General features: G+C 38.6%; 1 protein-coding gene across 7 annotated transcripts in view; it reads right to left on the bottom strand.

The window, feature by feature from the left end:
• CCDC146 (coiled-coil domain containing 146) overlaps positions 1-26,596 on the bottom strand; it is a 172,157-nt gene that overhangs the window by 130,535 nt on the left and 15,026 nt on the right. The gene's annotated exons all lie outside the window — the stretch shown is intronic.

Genomic DNA, 26,596 nt, shown 5'->3' with positions numbered 1-26,596 from the left:
TTTAACACATGTTTGCTTTTTTCAATGCCTAAAGTGTTTTTTTAAATAACCATTATTATTATGGCATTACAATACTTTATATTTGCTAGGTAATCACAGTTTACTGCTTAAATCTTCAAGCAGCTAAAAATGGTTTGGCTATATATTTAAATTTGTTTTGTGAATAAACTAAAATATGTACACTCAATCCTTTCATGGATATTAAATGTGAATGAATATCCCAGAAAAATATTTCCTTCAGAACATTAGGCTATATCTTATTTAACTTTTTTATTAAGAAGTTTTTCAAAGGCCAGGCATGGTGACTCACGCCTGTAATCTCAGCACTTTGGGAGGCGGAGGCAGGTGGATTACCTGAGATCAGGAGTTCAAGACTAGCCTGGCCAACATGGTGAAACCCCATCTCTACTAAAAATACAAAAAAAATTAGCCAGGCATGGTGGCATGTGCCTGTAATTCCAGCTACTTGGGAGGCTGAGGCAGGAGAATCACTTGAACCCCGCGGGTGGAGGTTGCAGTGAGCTGAGATTGCGCCATTGTACTCCACCCTGGGAGAAAGAGCGAGACTCTGTCTCAAAAAAAAAAAAAAAAGAAAGAAAGAAAAAGTGTTTCAAATATAAACAAAAGTAGCAGATTAGTACAATTATTCCTCAAGTACACATTAACAAGCTTCAACAAATATCAATTCATGAGCAATTTTATCTATAACCCTTCCACTTCCCCTCTGAACTCTCTAGATTATTTTGAAGCAAAACCTAGACAATTAGACTTAATAATATATCCTAAAGAACTTTATAGGAATATACAGAGATAGATCTCATCCCTTTTCATACCTGCATAGAACTCCTTTGCATAGATGCACCATAGGTTACTCAATTTCCTATTTATAAACGTATTGAATATTTCCAGTTTTCTGCTATTACAAAAGGGTTGCAAAGTATAGTGCATCTATTTATTTTAAAAATACGTATATATGTGTATTTTTTTTTTGAAACAGAGTCTCGCTCTGTCTCCCAGGCTGGAGTGCAGTGGTGCATTCTCTGCTCACTATAACCTCTGCCTCCCAGGTTCAAGTGATCCTCCTGCCTCAGCCTCCAGAGTAGCTGGGATTACAAGCGTGTGCCACCACACCCAGCTAATTTTTGTATTTTTAGTAGAGACAGGGTTTCACCATGTTGGCCATGCTGGTCTTGAACTCCTGACCTCAGGTGGTCCACCTGTCTTGGCCTCCCAAAGTGCTGGGATTACAGGCATGAGCCACCACGCCTGGCCTTGAAATCTTTATAATCAAGATGGTATTAACTTTGAAAACTTAGATTCAGACAATTTCTCAGAGCACTGCACCTTTAAATATGATGCAGCTTACCTAGGCAACAAATGATAAGTACCATGCTGAATCTGTACAAATTCTTCAGTTTGCTAAAGTTTTCAATCTCTATCATTCTGAAAACATTCTAAATATTTTAGAGCAAGTAAAGTATTTACACAGGGAAGCAACTAAAAGACACTACAACAGAGTTCTGATAGAGATCATCAGAAAAACTTTAACCTTTAGAATAAAAATACTTAGGCATACATTTAACCAAGGACATGAAAGATCTGTACACTGGAAACTATAAAACTATGGTGAAAGAAATTAGACATAAATAAATGGAAAGGTATCCCATGTTATGGATTAGAAGAATTAATATTGTTAAAATGGTTTACTATACAAAGCAATCTACAGGTTCAATGCAATCCCTATAAAATTCCAATGGCACTTTTTTCACAGGAATAGAAAAAAAAATCCTAAAATTTATATGGAACAATAAAAGACCCCAAATAGCCAAATCCACCTTGAGCAGGAACAACAATGCTAGAAAAAATCACATGTTCTGATTTCTAATTGTAGCACAAAGTTATAGTAATCAAAACAGTATGGTGCTGGCATTAAATAAAAATAAAAGACCAATGGAACAAAATAGAGAGCCCAGAAATGAACCAATGCATATACAGTCAAGTAATTTTTGGCATGGATGTCAAGAATGCACAACACAGTTTCTTCAATACAGGGTGTTAGGGAAATTGGATAGCCACATGCCAAAGAATGAAATCAGGCCCTTGTTTTACATCACACACAAAAGTTAACTCAAACTAGATTAAAGAATTAAACATGAGATCTGAAAGCATAAAACTCCTAGAAGAAAACATAGGAAAAAAGTCCTTGACATTGGTTTTAGTGATTATATTTTGGATATGACACCAAAAGCATGGGCAACAAAAGGAAAAATAAAGTGAGATGACATCCAACTAAAAAACTTCTGCACAGCAAAAGAAACAATCAACAAAATGAAAAGGCAACCTATGGAATAGGAGGAAATATTTGCAAACTATATATGTGACAAGGGGTTAACATCCAAAACATACAAGGAACTTATACAACTGAATAGCAACAACTCAAATAATCCCATTAAAAAATGGGTAATGGAGCTGAATAGACATTTTTCCAAAGAAAACATACAAATGGCCAACAAGTATGTAAAAAGGTCATCAACATTACCAACCATTGGGGAAATGCAAATCAAAACCACAATAAGATGTCGCCTCACACCTGCTAGGATGGCTATGATTGAAAAAACAAAAGATAGTAATTTTTTTTCTTTTATTATTATTATACTTTAAGTTTTAGGGTACATGTGCACAATGTGCAGGTTAGTTACATGTGTATACATGTGCCATGCTGGTGTGCTGCACCCATTAACTCGTCATTTAGAATTAGGTATATCTCCTAAAGCTATCCCTCCCCCCTCCCCCCACCCCACAACAGTCCCCAGAGTGTGATGTTCCCCTTCCTGTGTCCATGTGTTCTCATTTTTCAATTCCAACCTATGAGTGAGAATATGCAGTGTTTGGTTTTTTGTTCTTGTGATAGTTTACTGAGAATGATGATTTCCAATTTCATCCATGTCCCCACAAAGGACATGAACTCACCATTTTTTATGGCTGCATAGTATTCCATGGTGTATATGTGCCACATTTTCTTAATCCAGTCTATCATTGTTGGACATTTGGGTTGGTTCCAAGTCTTTGCTATTGTGAATAATGCCGCAATAAACATACGTGTGCATGTGTCTTTATAGCAGCATGATTTATAGTCCTTTGGGTATATATCCAGTAATGGGATGGCTGGGTCAAATGGTATTTCTAGTTCTAGATCCCTGAGGAATCGCCACACTGACTTCCACAATGGTTGAACTAGTTTACAGTCCCACCAACAATGTAAAAGTGTTCCTATTTCTCCACATCCTCTCCAGCACCTGTTGTTTCCCGACTTTTGAATGATTGCCATTCTAACTGGTGTGAGATGGTATCTCATTGTGGTTTTGATTTGCATTTCTCTGATAGCCAGTGGTGGTGAGCATTTTTTCATGTGTTTTTTGGCTGCATAAATGTCTTCTTTTGCGAAGTGTCTGTTCATGTCCTTCGCCCACTTTTTGATGGGGTTGTTTGTTTTTTTCTTGTAAATTTGTTTGAGTTCATTGTAGATTCTGGATATTAGCCCTTTGTCAGATGAGTAGGTTGCAAAAATTTTCTCCCATTTTGTAGGTTGCCTGTTCACTCTGATGGTAGTTTCTTTTGCTGTGCAGAAGCTCTTTAGTTTAATTAGATCCCATTGGCAATTAGGCAGGAGAAGGAAATAAAGGGTATTCAATTAGGAAAAGAGGAAGTCAAATTGTCCCTGTTTGCAGATGACATGATTGTATATCTAGAAAACCCCATGGTCTCAGCCCAAAATCTCCTTAAGCTGATAAGCAACTTCAGCAAAGTCTCAGGATACAAAATCAATGTACAAAAATCACAAGCATTCTTATACAAAAATGACAGACAAAGAGAGAGCCAAATCATGAGTGAACTCCCATTCACAATTGCTTCAAAGAGAATAAAATACCTAGGAATCCAACTTACAAGGGATGTGAAGGACCTCTTCAAGGAGAACTACAAACCACTGCTCAATGAAATAAAAGAGAATACAAACAAATGGAAGAACATTCCATGCTCATGGGTAGGAAGAATCAATATCATGAAAATGGCCATACTGCCCAAGGTAATTTATAGATTCAATGCCATCCCCATCAAGCTACCAATGACTTTCTTCACAGAATTGGAAAAAACTACTTTAAAGTTCATATGGAACCAAAAAAGAGCCTGCATCACCAAGTCAATCCTAAGCCAAAAGAACAAAGCTGGAGGCATGACGCTACCTGACTTCAAACTATACTACAAGGCTACAGTAACCAAAACAGCATGGTACTGGTACCAAAACAGAGATATAGAACAATGGAACAGAACAGAGCCCTCAGAAATAATGCCGTATCTACAACTATCTGATCTTTGACAAACCTGAGAAAAACAAGCAATGGGGAAAGGATTCCCTATTTAATAAATGGTGCTGGGAAAACTGGCTAGCCATATGTAGAAAGCTGAAACTGGATCCCTTCCTTACACCTTATACAAAAATTAATTCAAGATGGATTAAAGACTTAAACGTTAGACCTAAAACCATAAAAACCCTAGAAGAAAACCTAGGCATTACCATTCAGGACATAGGCATGGGCAAGGACTTCATGTCTAAAACACCAAAAGCAATGGCAACAAAAGATAGTAATTGTTGATGAGAATGTGAAGAAAAAGGAACACTTGTACGCTGTTAGTGGGAAGGTAAGTTGGTAAACCATTATAGAAAACAGTATGAAGTTTCCTCAAAAAGTAAAAAATAAACCTTCCTTATTATCCAGCAATTCTTCTGGTTATATATCCAAATGAATCGAAATCAGGATCTTGAAGCGATATTGGCACTCCCACGTTCATTTCATCACTATTTACAAAAGCCAAGATATGGAAACAACATAAGTTTCCATGGACATATGAATGGACAAAGAAATTGCGATATATGTATACAATGGAACATTTTACAGCCATAGAAAAGGAAATTCTGCCATTTGCAACATCATGGATAGAAAATGAAATATTTAGGCAGACAGAGAAATACAAATACTATATGATCTCACTTATATATGGAACTTAAAGTAGTCAAACTCATAGAAGCAGAGTGGGATGGTGGTTGCCAGGGACTTGGGGTAGGAGAAACTGGGGAGTAATAGTTAAAGAGTACAAAATTTCAGCTATGCAAGATAAATAAGTTTTGAAGATCTACTAGACAGCATAGTGCCTGTAGCTAACAATACCCTATTGTATACTTAAAATTACTAAGAGATTAGATCTTATGATAAAGGAACAACAAAAATAATAATACAGGGGGTGGATAAAACTTTGGAAGGTGATAGATATGTTTATGAGATTGATGATGGTTGATGGTTTCATGGGTGTATACTTATCCCCAAACTCATTGAGATGTATACATTAAATATGTACAGTATTTTATACATCACCCATACCTCAATAACGTGTTTTTTAAAAAAGGAAAAGACAGGGAGAATGAGTAGTGAAAGAAAACCCAACAGAGGCAAATATAAAAAAGTCTGTGTGAATTAAAACAAAAAAACACTAATTAATCTAATTAAACAGGCAGGAAAGGACTTAACCAGATAACAAAGTTTAATGGATAAAACAAATATCTGGCTGGGCGCGGTGGTTTACGCCTGTAATCCCAGTACTTTGTGGTGCGGAGGTGAGCGGATCACGAGGTCAGAAGTTAGAGACCAGCCTGGCCAACATGGTGAAACCCCGTCTCTACTAAAAATACAAAAATTAGCCGGGTGTGGTGGGCGCCTGTAATCCCAGCTACTCAGGAGGCTGAGGCAGGAGAATCGTTTGAACCTGGAAGGCGGAGGTTGCAGTGAGCCGAGATAGCGCCACTGCACTCCAGCCTGGGCAACAGAGTGAAACTCTGTCTCAAAACAAAAAACAAAAAAAACCAATAAATATCCAAAGACAGTTAATATATAGGATTGCAAAGCCCATTGTATTAATAGTTCCATATTGCAGGCAATATGATTGACAGCTGTAAATAAAATAATAGAATAAAGTATATTCTCAGGCTATGGTGTTATAAACAGGGAATGTTTAATATAACACCTTAAATTCCTGGCATAGGAAGAACTACATAGCCATCAGGTATGGTAATTCTAGAGACTTATATCTCCAGAATGCCTAAATCAATTAAATAAATATTTATTGAGTTTTCCTATAAAGAATTTGCAAATATGCAAACAATGTATAATCTGAAGAGAAAGTAAGGCAGGGAAAGAACTAGTTCTCTGTCACATAAGCTGAGGTAAAATAAGCCCAAATAAAAAGCAACGTTCTTAGGAGAGTAGATAGGGCTGAAAAAGTAACTGGTAGCCTGGAATTTGGGACTTGAACTCTAGGCATTGGGAGCCATGGCAGAGTTGTAAAGATATTGCTGACAATGAGAAGAATGGCTTGGAAAAGGTGTGAATTTAGAGGCAAGGAAACAATCTGGAGGCTGGGACCCAGCCACTGTGCTATGGGTAGGAGATAGGTACCGTGGTGAGCAAGACCAGACAAGGTTCCTGACCTTAGGGGACGCAGAGACTGGCAGCAAGACAAGTTAATCAAAAAATCACAGACATAAAATTCTAAACGTTTTAACTGAAATTGGTGCTATGATAACTTGGACCACAGAAACAGGGTGGCCACACACTGCACACTTACAGGGAGCACCACTGGCATAGCAAGTTCTGCAGAGAAGCAGCCCCCACTGGAAGGAGGCAAGGCAGTACCATGAGATGCTGTAGGAGTCTGAAGAGAAGAGGATGTGGTCTTAAGGGGATTTTAAGAAAGCAGAGGATATGAATAAGCCAAAATAGGAAGCTTCACAAAGAATAATTAAGCAATAAACATTGCAGGGTACCCCTTGTTTTGTAATACACATCAGTAATTCCTCTTCTTCAAACGAAACATAGGTGATCATCAATTTGTTTTGATTTTGAATTCTTAAGGAAACATTTTTAGATAGTTACAAGGAACATGTGTAAAAACCAAATACTGCATGCTCCAGAGAATGGGGCAGGATACACAAGCAATGTGACTTTTGGACAATAAAATGGCAATGCTTCAAGAAAGCTGTAGCAGAAAACCACACGGTCTTTCAATATTACTCATCATTGAACAAGCACAGGTTTTGCTCATTTTAGAAACAGCAGGGTGTAATGTAAAGTTGAACATGATTTATTTCTCTCCTAGTCCCACACAGAACCTGAGTGTTCTTTTTTGTGACTTGGCTCTTCTGACTGCCCTGAAGACAAGATTGGGTGCTCCTTGCCCCAGCAGCACATTGCTCTACAAAGTTAATTACAACATGTTTCTACAGGAACTCAGAGCTGACCCCTTGGAGGAAGGGAGAACTCTGGGACACTTCTATTTTTTTGTTTTGTTTTGTTTTAGTTTCCTAACATGTTAAAAAACATAGAAACTTCAAAACAGGGTTACAAAAATTGTGGTATAAAGTTGTATGACAAGTGCCTTCAATTCTGTCAGTGTATCTCTGGTAATTATATGTATATTATCTTTTGGAGATAACATTAAAAGTCTATAAAATTTAAGGCTCATCCTACGGGGCCTCCGGTCCACTATATGACAGGCTCAGAATATTGGGCAGCCAATCTGACATGAGGCATACCTCAGATCCATTTAATGGACAACAACAACAATAAAATCAGATGGAACTAACTTAATAGTCCTAAAAGCCACAGATAAAATGATTGCAGTTATTCCTGCCTAGATTTTATATTCTATGTACAATTATACAATGCTCATTTTTACCATGCAAAGACAATGTTAGACTTGAAACATTTTTTAAGATATAGATACATATTTTATTTTATTTGTTTTTATTTTTGTGGGTACATAGTAGGTATATATATTTATGGAGATGCTTTTTTAAAAAAAGAAAGTAAAAATGTTATTCAAAGACCCAACAAATCAAATCACAACATTTTTTTTTCCTAAAAGGAATGATAAAGAGGACTTTCGAAAAAAGAATCCTGAAAAGAAAAGAATCCTACAGGAAAAACAAAAAGAATCTTAAAGGAAAAATGAAAACTCTTGCAGTAAATATGTACAGATAAAAATTGCCTCATAATTGCAGTGTTAAAGTAACAATGGGGTTTGAACTACCTTCAATTAAAACCACACAAACGCACAAATAGCGAAACTCTGAAAGAAAGCTTCAAGTGCATATCTGGCCTTTAAAGTTAATGTTCAGACATGTTAAACAGTTACCTCTTAGATTATATGCATGTGTAATCCATGAGGAATCTGTTAATTGCAACATGATGGTGGAGAACCCAAGTCTCTATTACAGAATCAGCACCCCTCCCGAGGATGGAAGGGTGCTGAGAGAGCTCTAGGCCTTCTCCTTCATTTCACCATCCCCTTGCTTTCCTTTGCCCATTCCTACCATAACCCAAGCACAGACCCAAGAAAAGATCCTCACTCTCTCTTTAAAGCATCTTATATATTTTTTCCCTTTTTTCTCGGAAACCTACATAATCAAAACAAACTCTGTATTACTCATTTCTGAGTAGGTATAACATGTGGGCTCATGATGGGGCAGCACCTTACATGAGGCAGAACTGCCATAGAAACAGACGTGATGTGTTTCCAACACACCCTCCAGGTTGCCCTTGTCAGCATGCAAGCACTCTTGTTCAGGGCGCCTAATAATAATATTTATATAACCCTTCACAATTTAAACAAAACTTTCCCTTGTATTACTTCACTTTGTCCTAACAACCACATACCATAAGAATTATCTCCATTTTGTACAGGAGGAAATTGACAGAGAGTATAAATGATGTGCCCAAGATCACACAGCAAGGATTGGCAGTATTTATTTAAACCCATGTCACCTGGCTCCAAATCCCTCACTCTTTCCTATTATACCATACAAGACTCTCTGTGGTCTTAGCAAAGCCCTTTCCTCTTGGCCTTCAATAGCCAAAAGCAGGATCAACAATACAGGCAGGCTGACACAATTTGACTTCTGTCACTGCAACAGTGTTAAGGCTAGGACTCTTTTAGAAAAAGCAAGCCAACACAGTGTAAATCAGTTAGAGACAAATTATTGTTGAGCAGCAATTATTAGGCAGTCCATGAGGTGGCAAGGCTGAGCTGAGCAAAACAGCGGGCTATAGAACTTGTTGCTATAGTTACAAACAAAAGGACAACCTTCACATATACACAGTGTGGCGAGAAACACTGTTCTTATATCCACAATAATTTACAGTCATTCTGCAAGTTTAGGCAGGCTTCAGAAATTCAAAAGGTGCCTGAAAGGTGCTATCAGTTCCCTTAATTAGTTTCCAAATAATTTAGCAGTGAGCAGAGCCTAAGAGCTCCAAATCCTGTAAGAGATTTGGAATGCCTGGGTAGGTCTAAAGCTGACAGTCTTCCAGAAGGTCTGTAAAGTAGAAATTCTGCCTGTTTGGGTGCAATCTAGAATCCTCACACTGGAGGCCACTCCTCTTGCTTGCTATGAAAATGTGCACGTTAGAAAAGTCCCACTGTGGAAGACAGTGTGGCGATTCCTCAAGGATCTAGAACTAGAAATACCATTTGACCCAGCCATCCCATTACTGGGTATATACTGAAAGGATTATAAGTCATGCTGCTATAAAGACACATGCACGCACATGTTTATTGCGGCACTATTCACAATAGCAAAGACTTGCACCAACCCAAATGTCCATCAGTGATAGACTGGATTAAGAAAATGTGGCACATATACACCATGGAATACTATGCAGCCATAAAAAGGATGAGTTCATGTCCTTCGTAGGGACATGGATGAAACTGGAAACCATCACTCTCAGCAAACTGTCACAAGGACAAAAAGCCAAACACCGCATGTTCTCACTCATAGGTGGGAATTGAACAATGAGAACACATGGACACAGGAAGGGGAAAATCACACACCGGGGCCTGTCATGGGGTGGGGGAGGGGGGAGGGATAACATTAGGAGATATACCTAATGTAAATGATGAGTTAATGGGTGCAGCACACCAACATGGAACATGTATCCATATGAAACAAACCTGCACGTTGTGCACATGTACCCTAGAACTTAAAGTATAATTAAAAAAAAAAAACTTGAATGCAATAAAATTCAGTTTTGTGAGTTTAAAATTCAGTTTTGTGAGTTTTGACAAATGTAAAAAGTCAGATATCCTCTTCCATAGTACCGCATAGAACAATTCCATCACCCTAAAAATTATCTTGTACAGCACATTATAGTCAACCCCTCGGACCTCCCCCAACCCCTGGCAACTACTGACCTGTTCTCTGTTCCTATAATTTTGCCTTTTCCAGGATGTCATATAAATGGAATTATATCACATGTCACCTTTTGGATATGGCTTCTTTCTCTTAGCATAATGCATTTAAGATTCATCCTAGCTGTATGAATATCAACAGTTATCTTAATTGCCGAATGGTATTCTAGTTTATGATTGTACCACAATTTGTTTATCCATTCACCAACTGAAGAGCATCTTGGTTGTTTCCAGTTTTTAGTGATTTTTAGTAAGGCTCCATAAATATTCTCATCTACATTTTTGTGTAAACTTGATTTTTCAATTCCCTTCCAAAGGTATCTATGAGTGAAAATGCTGGGCCATATGTCAAGTGTATGTTAAATTTTAAAAGTAACTGCCAAACTGTTTTTGAAAATGCCTGAACCATTTTGCATTTCCACTAGCAATGAGTGAGGGTTCCTTTTGTAATACATCCTTGCCAGCATTTCATATTGTCATGTAAATGTATATGTGTATTTAATTCTAGCCATTTCAATAGCTATATCTTGAAGTGTTTCTCATTACACATTTAATTTTAATTTTCTTAATGATTGATATTATCTTTTAATACACTTCTTTGCCATCTGTACATTTGGGTTGGTGCAATGTTTTTTCAGATGCTTTGCTAATTTTTAAAATTAAATGTTATCTTTTATTGTTAAAAAAAAAAAAAAAGAAAGAAAAGTCCCACTGTCCTCCTTGCTGGAATTTTTAAAGGTGATACCAAAAAGCATGTGTATAACATTACAATACTAGTCTATATATCTTACCTAATTAGGTAATTGCCTTGCAAACCTGCTTTTTCATTTAACCCCTTCCTCTTTCTCACACCCTGGATAGTAGGAACTGTGGACCTAGATGGATCTGTTTGCTTAGGAAAGAATTCCATGAAATATGGACTATCACTGCTTCCCACCACTGATTTCTGTTAGCCAGGTTCCTCCCTTCTTCCACCTCCTCTTCCTCCTTGCTCCTTCTTTTATCTAAAACTGAGACTAGGGGTTTTGACTTAGTCTACCAGGATGGCAGCATGGGGTAACGGAAAGAACTACTTTGAAGTTCATCAATTTAGGCTTGAATCTCATTCCTCTCCTTCCTGGGTGACGTTGGGCAAAGTATGCTACCTCTTAGTAGCTGTTTCCTAAACTGCAAGATGATTTCAGTGTTATTGTGAGGATTAAATTGGACAATGCATGTCTCCCCAGATCTCAGCATATTGGCCTCAATAAATGTCAGCTTCCTCCCACCAGTGCCTTGTTCTTTTTATTTCATACATAATGTACCTTACATTATTTTCACAAGGAACAAATAAAGAGAGGTCATCCTGGAGCCGGACCAAATATTTCAGTTATCTATAGGCTGGAAAAGATGATCTGGGTCCTTTTCGGCATGAATTTGTCCCAGAGCACTCCTTTAGGCTTTGGTGTGAGAGCCTTAAAAGACCTTATCTTCAGTTCTCACCGTGAGACATTTAAATCTGGGATAAGAAATGCTGTATAGGACATTGGCTATTGGATCAGGGGAAAGGGAGGAACACCATTAAAGAAAAGACTTTAAAAGAATACAAGTCAACTCTAAGTCAGGGGAAGAACCACTTTAGATAATAAGTGAAGTAGGCAAAGTTCCCTCTCCCATGTCTACAAATTTCATAGCCTCCTTTTTTTGTTGCATAAGTATTTCCTGTTCTCAGGCTTTCACTGGCCCTTGGCAGATCTCCACTTTAGTCTTTCTCTCTCCTGGGGCAGCATCCCTTACTCAATTTATTTTCTTCCTTTGAAGGTAATGGCTCTGACATTAATTATAGAGTTAGAATAATACTTACCAAGCCAATTTTCCTACCTTTTCATTGGAAGAAGAAATTAAAAGTAAAAATAAATAAATAAATATCTCTGATTTGGAGAACAAAGAGAGTTGGTGAGAAAAACAAATCAGTGTAAGCCTCTGAGGTACCTCATCTACATAGGACAAGTCTTAGGAGAGGAAATGGTGGAACCTGAACATTCAAGAATATCAAGGGGGTAATGTGCCTCCTTTCCCAGGTGGTACTTGGAAAAAGAGGCAAGGTTCCAGAACCATCACCACCTTCATTACTTTATGTGATGAAGCACAGATGACTAGGCAGAGAGGGCCCAAGAGAGGTCACAGAGTGGCACGGGAGAGGTGCAGAGGCTGGCTGGGAGCACTACACTACAAAAGTCCTTGAAACTGGGATGAAGGGACACTGCTCCAGAAAGCTTTGTGGACCAGACAACTGAGAGCCAGTGGGGAATGCAGAACTCTCAGAAGATGCCACCATTGAGACCTATGTCTAAGACCCAGGTGGATGCACATCTCAGGAGGAACCTGCATGGTCAGACACCAACCGTCGGCCAGACAACCAGCCTGAAACCACGGTGCTACCTAATGACCCTGAATGCAGGTCTTATGTCCAGGAGGAGGAGAGGAAAGAGAATCATGAATTAAGAGTTTTTTTTTAATTTAAATCAGCTTTATTGAGGTATAATTCATATGCAATAAAACTCACAAGTTTAAGTGTACAATTCAATGAGATTTTACAAACGTTGACAGTTGTGTGATCACTACCATAAACGTTTCCCTCACTCTTAAAAAGTTCTTTCTACCTGAGGCACTTTCTAAACACATAAATAAATAAATAAAGTTAAAAATTTCTTCGTGCCCCTTTACAATCAGTCCCTCACCCTATCCCCTCCCATTCCCATCCCCTCGCTCACTGGCACATGATAACCACCAGTAGTTTTGCCTTTTGTAGAATTTCACGTAAAGAGAATCTGTTGTGAACAGAATGTTTATGTCCCCCGCCCCAATATTCATATGCTAAAATTTAATCCCAATGTGAAGGTAGTTGGAGATGGGACCTGCAGAAGGCCATGTGGGTGGGACCCTCTTGAATGGGGTTAATGCCTTTGTAACAAGAGGCCACAGAGCTAGCTTGCTTTCTGCCATGTGAGGCTACAATGAGAAGTTGGCAGTCTGCGACCTGGAAGAGGGCCTGCACCTGAAGGTGACTATGTTGGCACCCTGATCTCTGACTTCCAGTCTCCAGAACTGTGAGAAATAACATTTAGGTTGTTTATAAGCCACACAGTCTACAGTACTTTTTCATAGAAAATCAAACTAAAACAATTATAGATGTGTCTGGCTTGTATCACCTAGTGTAAGGTTTTCGAGATTCATCTACATTGTTGTGGGTATCAGTATTTCACTCCTTTTATTGCTGAGTTCAATTGCATTGCGTAAATAAACCACGTTTTATTTGCCATTCACCAATTGATAGACATTTCATTTGTTTCCAGTTTGTTAGCTACTATGAATCGAGTTGCTATGAACATTTGAGTACAAGTCTTCATGTGACTACAAGTTTTCATTTCTCTTGGGTAATACCAAGAGTGGAATTTCTGGGTCATAATCTAAACATATATTTAATTTTATAGGAAACAGCCAAATTGGTTCCCAAAGTGGCTGTACCTTTTTATATTCCTACCAATAACGTACCAGGGTTCCCGCTGCTCCACATCCTTGTTAACACATGGCATTGTCAGTATCTCAAATTTTTGACATCCTAGTGAAATTGTACTAGTATCTCAAGGTTTTAATTTGCATTTCCAAAATGGCATTACTATGTTGAATATCTTTTCATACGCTTTTTTTTTGCCATTTATATATATTCTTAGGTAGAGTATCTGTTCAGATATTTTTCTCCATTAAACATAATTAGGTTGCCTTCCCATTATTAAGTTGTGAGAGTTCCTTGTATATGCTGGATATAAATCCTTTCCAGATATGTTTGGCAAATATTTTCTCTCAATGTCTCCCAGCCTTTTCATTTTCTTAGCAGTGTCTTTTGAATTTTGGTGAAATCCAATTTATTGTTTTTTTTTTTGTGGGTCACACTTTTTATATTTTATAAAAGAATTCTTACAGATTATCCTGAATTAAAAAAAAAATCTTTGTCAAACCCAAGGTCACAAGATTTTCTCCTATATTTCCTTTTAGAAATTTTATAGTTTTAACTCTTATAGTTAGATCTTTAATCTATTCCAAATTAATTTTTTGTGTATGGTAAGGGTTGATGTTCATTTTTTTGCATATATATACAATTATTCCTGCCATTTGTTGAAAAAAAAAATCTTCTTCCCATTGAATTCTCAAGACACCTTTAAAAATTACCAATTGACCAAATATATGTAGGTCTATTTTGGTACTCTATTCTGTTCCATATGTATCTATTCTTATACTAGTAAAATATAGTATTTATTATTGTAGCTTTATACTAAGTCTCTCTCTCTCTCTCTTTTTTTTTTTTTCTTTTTCTTTGAGACAGAGTCTTGCTCTGTCACAGGCTGGAGTGCAGTGACACATTCTCGGGGCTCACTGCAACCTCTGCTTCCCAGGTGCAAGTGATCCTTGTCCTCAGCATCCAGAGTAGCTGGGATTACAGGTGCCCACCACCATGCCCAGCTAATTTTTGTATTTTTAGTAGAGATGGGGTTTCATGATGTTGAATAGGCTGATCTGGAACTTCTGACCTCAAGTTATCCACCCACCTCAGCTTCCCAAAGTGCGGGATTACAGACATGAGCCACTGCACCCAGCCTATAATAAGTCTTAAAATTAGGTATTATAAGTCCTCAAACTTAATTCTTTTTCAAAATTGTTTTGTCTGTACTAGATACTTTGCATTTCCAAATTGAGAAGCTAGCAGCTTGTCAATTTCTATTTTTAAAAAGCCAACGGTCTTTAATCCATCTTAAGTTAATTTTTGTATAAGGTGTAAGGAAGGGATCCAGTTTCAGTTTTCTGCATATGGCTAGCCAGTTTTCCCAATACCACGTCTTGAATAGGGAATCCTTTCCCCATTGCTTATTTTTGTCAGGTTGCTCAAAGATCAGATGGTTGTAGATGTGTGGTGTTATTTCTGAGGCCTCTGTTCTCTTCCATTGGTCTATATATCTGTTTTGGTGCCAGTACCATGCTGTTTTGGTTCCTGTAGCTTTGCAGTATAGTTTGAAGTCAGGTAGCATGATGCCTCCAGCTTTGTTCTTTTTGTTTAGGGTTGTCTTGGCTATATGGGCTCTTTTTTGGTTCCATATAAATTAAAGTAGTTTTTTCTAATTCTGTGAAGAAAGTCAATGGTAGCTTGATGGGGATAGCATTGAATCTATAAATTACTTTGAGCAGTGTGGCCATTTTCACAGTATTGATTCTTCTTATCCATGAGCATGGAATGTTTTTCCATTTGTTTGTGTCCTTTCTTATGTACTTGAGCAGTGGTTTGTAGTTCTCCATGAAGAGGTCCTTCACATCCCTTGTAAGTTGGATTCCTAGGTATTTTATTCTCTTTGAAGCAATTGTGAATGGGAGTTTACTCATGATTTGGTGCTCTGTTTGTCTATTATTGGTGTACAGAAATGCTTGTGATTTTTGCACATAGATTTTGTATCCTGAGGCGTTGCCAAAGTTGCTCATCAGCTTAAGGAGATTTTGGGCTGAGATGATGGGGTTTTCTAAATGTACAATCAGGGGACGGTTCCAAGATGGCTGAATAGGAACAGCTGCAGTCTACAGCTCCTAGTGTGAGCGACGCAGAAGACGGGTGATTTCTGCATTTCCAACTGAGGTACTGGGTTCATCTCACTGGGGCTTGTTGAACAGTGGGGGCAGGAGAGTGGGTGAAGCCCACCAACTGTGAGCTGAAGCAGGGTGAGGCATCGCCTCACCCAGGAAGCACAAGGGGTCAGGGTATTCCCTTTCCTAGCCAAGGGAAGGGGTGACAGACGGCACCTGGAAAATCAGGTCACTCCCACCCTAATACTGCGCTTTTCCAATGGTCTTAGCAAACAGCACACCAGGAGATTATATCCCACACATGGCTCAGAGGGTCCCACGTCCACGGAGCCTCGCTCATTGCTAGCACAGCAGTCTGAGATCAAACTGCAAGGTGGCAGTGAGGCTGGGTGAGGGACGCCTGCCATTGCTGAGGCTTGAGTAGGTAAACAAAGTGGCCTGGAAGCTCGAACTGGGTACAGCCCACCACAGCTCAAAGAGGCCTGCCTGCCTCTGTAGACTCCACCTCTAGGGGCAGGGCATAGCCGAACAAAAGGCAGCAGAAACCTCTGCAGACTTAAATGTCCCTGTCTGACAGCTTTGAAGAGAGTAGTGGTTCTCCCAGCATGGAGTTTGAGATCTGAGAACAGACAGACTGCCTCGTCAAGTGGGTCCCTGACCTCCGAGTAGCCTAATTGGGAGGCATCTCCCAGTAGAGGCAGACTGACACTTCACACGGCTGGGTACCCCTCTGAGACGAAGCTTCCAGAGGAATGATCAGGCAGAAACATTTGCCGTTCAGCAATATTCGCTGTTCTGCAGCCTCCGCTGGTGATACCCAGGCAAATAGTGTCTGGAGTGGACCTCCAGCAAACTCCAACAGACCCGCAGCTGAGGGTCCTGACTGTTAGAAGGAAAACTAACAAACAGAAAGGACATCCACACAAAAACCCCATCTGTACGTCACCATCATCAAAGACCAAAGGTAGATAAAACCACAAAGACGGGGAAAAAACAGAGCAGAAAAGCTGAAAATTCTAAAAATCAGAGCACCTCTCCCCCTCCAAAGGAACACAGCTCCTCGCCAGGAACGGAACAAAGCTGGACGGAGAATGACTTTGACGAGTTGAGAGAAGAAGGCTTCAGATGATCAAACTTCTCCGAGCTAAAGGAGGAAGTTCGAACCCAGGGCAAAGAAGTTAAAAACCTTGAAAAAAGATTAGACGAATGGCTAAGTAGAATAACCAATGAAGAGAAGTCCTTAAAGGACCTGATGAAGCTGAAAACCATGGCATGAGAACTACGTGACGAATGCACAAGCTTCAGTAGCTGATTTGATCAACTGGAAGAAAGGGTATCAGTGATTGAAGATCAAATGAATGAAATGAAGTAAGAACGGAAGTTTAGAGAAAAAAGAGTAAAAAGAAACGAACAAAGTACCCGAGAAATATGGGACTATGTGACAAGACCAAATCTACATCTGATCGGTGTAGCTTAAAGTGACGGGGAGAATGGAACCAAGTTGGAAAACACTCTGCAGGATATTTTCCAGGAGAACTTCCCCAACCTAGCAAGGCAGGCCAACATTCAAATTCAGGAAATACAGAGAATGCCACAAAGATACTCCTCGAGAGGAGCAACTCCAAGATACATAATTGTCAGATTCACCAAAGTTGAAATGAAGGAAAAAATGTTAAGGGCAGCCAGAGAGAAACGTCGGGTTACCCACAAAGGGAAACCCATCAGACTAACAGTGGATCTCTTGGCAGAAACTCTACAAGCCAGAAGTGAGTGGGGGCCAATATTCAACATTCTTAAAGAAAATTATTTTCAACCCAGCATTTCATATCCAGCCAAACTAAGCTTCATAAGTGAAGGAGAAATAAAATACTTTACAGACAAGCAAATGCTGAGAGATTTTGTCACCACCAGGCCTTCCCTAAAAGAGCTCCTGAAGGAAGCACTAAACATGGAAAGGAACAACTGGTATGAGCCACTGCAAAAACATGCCAAATTGTAAAGACCATCAAGGCTAGGAAGAAACTGCATCAACTAACGAGCAAAGTAACCAGCCAACATCATAATGACAGGACCAAATTCACACATAACAATATTAAGCTTGTTATGGCTAAGTGCTCCAATTAAAAGACATAGACTGGCAAATTGGATAAAGAGTCAAGACTCATCGGTGTGCTGTATTCAGGAGACCCATCTCATGTGCAGAGACACACATAGGCTCAAAATAAAGAGATGGAGGAAGATCTACCAAGTAAATGGAAAACAAAAAAAGGCAGGGGTTGCAATCCTAGTCTCTGATAAAACAGACTTTAAACCAACAAAGATCAAAAGAGACAAAGAAGGCCATTACATAATGGTAAAGGAATCAATTCAACAAGAAGAGCTAACTTAAATATGTATGCACCCAATACAGGAGCACCCAGATTCATAAAGCAAGTCCTTAGAGACTTATAAAGAGACCTAGACTCCCCCACAATGATAATGGGAGACTTTAACACCCCACTGTCAATATTAGACAGATCAATGAGACAGAAAGTTAACAAGGATATCCAGGAATTGAACTCAGCTCTGCACCAAGTGGACCTAATAGACATCTACAGAACTCTCCACCCAGAATCAACAGAATATACATTCTTCTCAGCACCACATCACACCTATTCCAAAATTGACCACTTAGTTGGAAGTAAAGCACTCCTCAGCAAATGTAAAAGAACAGAAATTATAACAAACTGTCTCTCAGACCACAGTGCAATCAAACTAGAACTCAGGATTAAGAAACTCACTCAAAACCGCTCAACTACATAGAAACTGAACAACCTGCTCCTGAATGACTACTGGGTACATAACGAAGTGAAGGCAGAAATAAAGATGTTCTTTGAAACCAATGAGAACAAAGACACAACATATCAGAATCTCTGGGACACATTTAAAGCAGTGTGTAGAGGGAAATTTATAGCACTAAATGCCCACAAGAGAAAGCAGGAAAGATCTAAAATTGACACCCTAACATCACAATTAAAAGAACTAGAGAAGCAAGAGCAAACACATTCAAAAGCTAGCAGAAGGCAAGAAATAACTAAGATCAGAGAAGAACTGAAGGAGATAGAGACACAAAAAACCCTTCAAAAAATCAATGAATGCAGGAGCTGGTTTTTTGAAAAGATCAACAAAATTGATAGACCACTAGCAAGACTAATAAAGAAGAAAAGAGAGAAGAATCAAATGGACACAATAAAAAATGATAAAGGGGATATCACCACTGATCCCACAGAAATACAAATTTCCATCAGAGAATACTATAAACACCCTATGCAAATAAACTAGAAAATCTAGAAGAAATGGATAAATTCCTGGACACATACACCCTCCCAAGACTAAACCAGGAAGAAGTTGAATCCCTGAATAGACCAATAATAGGCTCTGAAATTGAGGCAATAATTATTAGCCTACTAACCAAAAAAAGTCCAGGACCAGACGGATTCACAGCCGAATTCTACCAGAGGTACTAGGAGGAGCTGGTACCATTCCTTCTGAAACTATTCCAGTCAATAGAAAAAGAGGGAATCCTCCCTAATTCACTTTATGAGGCCAGCATCATCCTGATACCAAAGCCTGGCAGAGACACAGAAAAAAAAGAGAATTTTAGACCAATATCCCTGATGAACATCGATGAAAAAATCCTCAATAAAATACGGGCAAACAGAATCCAGCAGCCCATCAAAAAGCTTATCCACCATGATCAAGTGGACTTCATCCCTGGAATGCAAGGCTGGTTCGACATATGCAAATCAATAAACGTAATCCAACATATAAACAGAACCAACGACAAAAACCACATGATTATCTCAATAGATGCAGAAAAGGCCTTTGACAAAATTCAACAGCCCTTCATGCTAAAAACTCTCAATAAATTAGGTATTGATGGGATGTATCTCAAAATAATAAGAGCTATTTATGACAAACCCACAACCAATATCATACTGAACAGGCAAAAACTGGAAGCATTTCCTTTGAAAACTGGTACAAGACAAGGATGCCCTCTCTCACCACTCCTCTTCAACATAGTGTTGGAAGTTCTGGCCAGGGCAATCAGGCAGGAGAAAGAAATAAAGAGTATCCAATTAGGAAAAGAGGAAGTCAAATTGTCTCTGTTTGCAGATGACATGATTGTATATTTAGAAAACCCCATCATCTCAGTCCAAAATCTCCTTAAGCTGATAAGCAACTTCAGCAAAATCTCAGGATACAAAATCAATGTGCAAAAATCACAAGCATTTCTGTACACCGATAATAGACAAACAGAGCACCAAATCATGAGTAAACTCCCATTCACAATTGCTTCAAAGAGAATAAAATACCTAGGAATCCAACTTACAAGGGATGTGAAGGACCTCTTCAAGGAGAACTACAAACCACTGCTCAATGAAATAAAAGAAGATACAAACAAATGGAATAACATTCCATGCTCATGGATAGGAAGAATTAATATCGTGAAAATGGCCATACTGCCCAAAGTAATTTATAGATTCAATGCCATCCCCATCAAGCTACCAATTACTTTCTTCACAGAATTGGAAAAAACTACTTTAAAGTTCATGTGGAACCAAAAAAGAGCCCGCATTGCCAAGTCAATCCTAAGCCAAAAGAACAAAAATGGAGGCATCACACTACCTGACTTCAAACTATACTACAAGGCCACAGTAACCAAAACAGCATGGTACTGGTACCAAAACAGAGATATAGACCAATGGAACAGAACAGAGCCCTCAGAAATAATACCACACATCTACAACTATCCAGTCTTTGACAAAACTGACAAAACAAGCAATGGAGAAAGGATTCCCTATTTAAAAAATGGTGCTGGGAAAACTGGCTAGCCATATGTAGAAAGCTGAAACTGGATCCCTTCCTTACACCTTATACCAAAATTAATTCAAGATTGATTAAAGTCTTAAATGTTAGACCTAAAACCATAAAAACCCTAGAAGAAAACCTAGGCAATACCATTCAGGACATAGGCATGGGCAAGGACTTCATGTCTAAAACACCAAAAGCAATGGCAACAAAAGCCAAAATTGATAAATGGGATCTAATTAAACTAAGGAGCTTCTGCATAGCAAAAGAAAGTACCATCAGAGTGAACAGGCAACCTACAGAATGGGAGAAAATTTTTGCAATCTACTCATCTGACAAAGGGCTTATATCCAGAATCTACAAAGAACTCAAACAAATTTATAAGAAAAAAATCAAACAACCCCATCAACAAGTGGGCAAAGGATATGAACAGACACTTCTCAAAAGAAGACATTTATGCAGCCAACAGACACATGAAAAAATGCTCTTCATCACTGGCCATCAGAGAAATGCAAATTAAAACCACAATGAGATACTCTCTCACACCAGTTAGAATGGCAATCATTAAAAAGTCAGGAAACAACAGGTGCTGGAGAGGATGTGGAGAAACAGGAACACTTTTACACTGTTGGTGGGACTGTAAACTAGTTCAACCATTGTGGAAAACAGTGTGGTGATTCCTCAAGGATCTAGAACTAGAAATACCATTTGACCCAGCCATCCCATTACTGGGTATATACCCAAAGGATTATAAATCATGCTGCCATAAAGACACATGCACACATATGTTTATTGCAGCACTACTCACAATAGCAAAGACTTGGAACCAACCCAAGTGTCCATCAATGATAGACTGGATTAAGAAAATGTGGCACATATACACCATGGAATACTATGCAGCCATAAAAAAGGATGAGTTCATGTCCTTCGTAGGGACATGGTTGAAGCTGGAAACCATCATTCTCAGCAAACTATCGCAAGAACAAAAAACCAAACACTGCATGTTCTCACTCATAGGTGGGAACTGAACAATGAGAACACTTGGACACAGGAAGGGGAACATCACACACCGGGGCCTGTTGTGAGGTGGGGGAAGAGGGGAGGGAAAGCATTAGGAGATATACCTAATGTAAATGATGAGTTAATGGGTGCAGCACATGTATACATGGCACATGTATACAGATGTAACAAACCTGCACATTGTGCACATGTATACATGTACACATGGCCCATGTATACATATGTAACAAACCTGCACGTTGTGCACATGTACCCTAGAACTTAAAGTATAATATAAATAAATAAATAAATGTACAATCATGTCATCTGCAAACAGAGACAATTTGACTCCCTGTCTCCCTATTTGAATACCCTTTCTTTCTTTCTCTTGCCTGATTGCCGTGGCCAGAACTTCCAATACTATGCTGAATAAGAGTGGTGAGAGAGGGCATCCTTGTCTTGTGCCAGTTTTCAAAAGGAATCCTTCCAGCTTTTGCCCATTCAGTATGATATTGGCTGTGGGTTTGTCATAAATAGCTCTTATTATTTTGAGATACATTCCATCAATACCTAAAACCATAAAAACCCTAGAAGAAAACCTAGGCAATACCATTCAGGACATAGGCATGGGCAAAGACTTCATGACTAAGACACCAAAAGCAATGGCAACAAAAGCCAAAATTGACAAATGGGATCTAATTAAACTAAGGAGCTTCTGCACAGCAAAAGAAATTATCATCACAGTGAACAGGCAACCTACAGAATGGGAGAAAATTTCTGCAATCTATCTATCTGACAAAGGGCTAATATCCAGAATCTACAAGGAACTTAAACAAATTTACAAGAAAAAAACAACCGCATCAAAAAGAGGCAAAGGATACAAACATAGACTTCTCAAAAGAAGACATTTATGCAGCCAACAAACATATGAAAAAAAGCTCATCATCACTGGTCATTAGAGAAATGCAAATCAAAACCACAACGAGATGCCATCTCACGTCAGTTAGAATAGCAATCATTAAAAAGTCAGGAAACAACAGATGCTGGAGAGGATATGGAGAAATAGGAACGCTTTTACTGTGTTGGTGGGAGTGTAAATTAGTTCAACCATTGTGGAAGACAGTGTGGCGATTCCTCAAGGATCAAGAACCAGAAATACCATTTGACCCAGCAATCCCATTACTGGGTATATACCCAAAGGATTATAAGTCATTCTACTATGAAGACACATGCACATGTATGTTTATTGTAGCACTGTTAATAATAGCAAAGATTTGGAACCAACCCAAATGCCCATCAGTGATAGACTGGATCAAGAAAATGTGCACATACACAACATGGAATACTATGCAGCCATAAAAAAGGATGAGTTCTTGTCCTTTGCAGGGACATGGATGAAGCTGGAAACCATCATTCTCAGGAAACTAACACAGTAACAGAAAACTAAACATCACATGTCCTCACTCATAAGTGGGAGTTGAACAATGAGAACACAGGGACACAGGGAGGGGAACATCACACACCGGGGCCTGTCAGGGGGTGTGGGGCTAGGGGAGGGATAGCATTAGGAGAAATACCTAATGTAGATGACAGGTTGATGGGTTCAGCAAACCACCATGGCATGTGTATAGTTATGTAACAAACCTGCACATTCTGCACATGTATCCCAGAACTGAAAGTATAAAAAAAAATAAAGGCTAATGGAATTTTGACTGGGATGGTGATGAATCAATATATCAATATATATCAATCAATATATCAATGTGATATCGATATATCAATATTGATATCAATATATCAATGTGTCTACTAAAAATAATGTGAGGGGATTTGACATCTTGTATTGAATTAGATTTTCCTTAAATATGGTATTTTCCCCTACTTATTTAACTCTGCTTTAATTTCTCTCAGTAATGTTTTATACTTTTCAGAGGACGGGTGCTATTGACTGAATGCGTCCTTCAAAAGTTCATAATCCCCAATGTGATGATATTTCCAGATGGGGCCTGTGGGAGGTAATTAGGTCATGAGTATGGAGCCTCACGATGGGATTAGTGGCCTTAAAAGAAGTTACAGAAGACAGTTTCCTTCCTCTCTAACTCCACCATGTGAGGAACAACAAGGAGACTGTTGTCTGCAAACCAGCAAGAAAGCCTCATCAGAACTGACCATGCCAGCATGATCAGTATCACCAGCAATACTGTGATCTCAGAATGCCCAGCTTCCAGAACTGTAAGAAATAAATTTCTGTTATTTAAGTCACCTGGTCTATAGTACTTTCGTTATAGCTACTTGAACTAAGACAACAGAACCTGAATATATTTGTTGTTTATCTCTAATTATTACATATTCTGTACATTATTGTAAGTGACTTTAAGATTTCAGTTTCCAAATGCTATTATTAGTTCTTAGAAATACAACTGATTGGCCGGGAACGGTAGCTCATGCCTTTAATCCCAGCACTTTGGGAGGCCGAGGCAGGCAGATCATCTGAGGTCAGGAGTTCCAGACCAGCCTGGCCAACATGGTGAAACCTCGTCTCTGCTAAAAATACAAAAATTAGCTGGGTGTGGTGGTGCACGCCTGTAATCCCAGCTACTGGGGAGGCTGAGGCAGGAGAATGGCTTGAACCCAGGAGGCGGAGGTTGCAGTGAGCTGAGATTGTGCCACTTCCAGCCTGGGTGACAAGCAAGACTCTGTCTCAAAAAAAAAGAAAGGAAGGAAGGAAGGAAGGAAGGAAGGAAGGGGAGAGAATTGATTTTTGTTTTTGACCTTGTATCCTATAACTTTGTAAAATTTCATTTTAGTTCTAGTAGCTTTTTAATAGATTTCTTACAGTTTTCTACTTAATCATGTTGTCTGTGAATAAAGACAATTTTACCTCTTTTCTAAAGTGAATTTTTTAAGACTTATTTTTTGGGAGGTGGGGGTAGTTTTAGATTCATAGCAACATTGAGAGAAATGTACAGAGATTTCCAGCATACTCCTTGTTCCCATATGTGCATAACTTCCCCTACCATCAACATCCTCCACCAGAGTGGCACATTTGTTACAACTGATGAAACTACATTGACACATCATAATCACCTAGAGTCCATCGTTTACGTTAGAGTTCACTCTTAGCGTTGTACATTCTAGGTATCTGAACAAATGTATAATGACAGGTATCCATCGTTATAGTATCATACAGAACATTTTCACTGCCCTAAAAATCCTTTGTGCTCTGCCTATGCATCTCTCTCCACCCACTCCAAACTCCCTAGTGATCACTATCTTTTTTTAATTGTCTCCACAGTTTTGCCTTTTCCAGAATGTCATATAGCTGAAGTCATGCAGTATGTAGACTTTTCAGATGGGTTTCTTTCACTTAGTAATATGCACTTAAGTTTCCTCCATGTCTTTTTATGGCTTGACAGCTCATTTCTTTTTATTGCTGAATAATATTCCATCATCTGGATGTGTCAAAGTTTATTTATTCATTCACTTACTGAAGGACATCTGGGTTGCTTCCTAGTTTTGGCAATAATAAATAAAACTGCTTAAACATCTATGTGCAGATTTTTATATGGACATAAGTTTTCACCTCCTTTGGGTAAATATTAAGGAGCATGATTGCTGGATATATGTTAAGAGTATATTTAGTTTTGTAAGAAGCTGCCTATCTTCCAAAGTGACTATAGCATTTTGCACTTTCACAGCAATACATGAGAGTTCCTGTTGCTCCACATTCTTGTCAGCTTTTAGTGTTGTCAGTATTCTGGAGTTTGACCATTCTAATAGGTGTGTGATAGTATCTCACTATTGTTTTAACTTGCATTTGCCTGCAATGTGAAGCATGTATTCATGTGCTTATTTGCCATTTGTATATCTTCTTTGGTGAGATTTTTGTTAAGGTCTTTGGCCCATTTTTAAATCTTTTTGTTGTTGTTTTTGAATTTTAAGAGTTCTTTGTATTTTTAGATAATAGTCCTTTATCGATGTGCCTTTTGCAAATATTTTCTCCCAGCCTGTGGGTTTTCTCATTTTTTTGACATTGTCTTTCGCAGTGCAGAATTTTTAAATTTCAGTGAAGTTCAGCTTATCAATGATTTCTTTAATGGATCATGCTTTTGGAGTTGTATCTAAAAAGTATTCACCAAACCCAAGGTCATCTAGGTTTTCTATGTTATCTTCTAGAAGTTTCATAGTTTTGCATTTTACATTTAGGTCAAAATCCATTTCAGTTCATTTTTGTTAAGAGTGTAAGCACTGTGTTTAGATTCATTTTTTTTGCATGTACATGTCCAGTTCTTCCAATACCTCTTTTTTTTTTTTGCAACTGCCCCCTCGAGCACCATTTGTTGAAAATACTATCTTTTACTCCATTGTATTGCCTTTATTCCTTTGTCAAAATTCAGCAGACTATATTTATGTGGGTCTATTTCTGGACCCTTTATTCTGTTCTATTAACCTATTTGTCCACTCTTTTGCCAGTACCATACTGTCTTGATTACTATAGCTTTATAGCTTCCTTCCTCTCTATCTCCACCATATGAGGAATAACAGGAAGACTGTTGTCTGCAAACCAGGAAGAAGGCCTCATCAGAACTGGCCATGCCAGCATGGTCAGTATCACCAGCAATACTGTGATCTGAGAATGCCCAGCCTCAGAACTGTGAGAAATAAATTTCTGTTATTTAAGCCCCCTAGTCTATTGCACTTTTGTTACAGCTGCCTGAACTAAGACAACAGAACCTGCATATATTTGAGTTATATGTAAGTATTGAAGTCGGGTAGTGTCAGTCCTCCAATTTTGTTCTTCCCCTTCAATATTGGGTTGGCTATCCTGGGTGTTTTGCCTCTT

This window comes from Pan paniscus, chromosome 6 (genome assembly GCF_029289425.2).
Source record: "Pan paniscus chromosome 6, NHGRI_mPanPan1-v2.0_pri, whole genome shotgun sequence".
NCBI lineage: Eukaryota > Metazoa > Chordata > Mammalia > Primates > Hominidae > Pan > Pan paniscus.
Note: the sequence above shows the minus strand (reverse complement) of the source record. Positions and strands in the feature narration are given on the sequence as shown.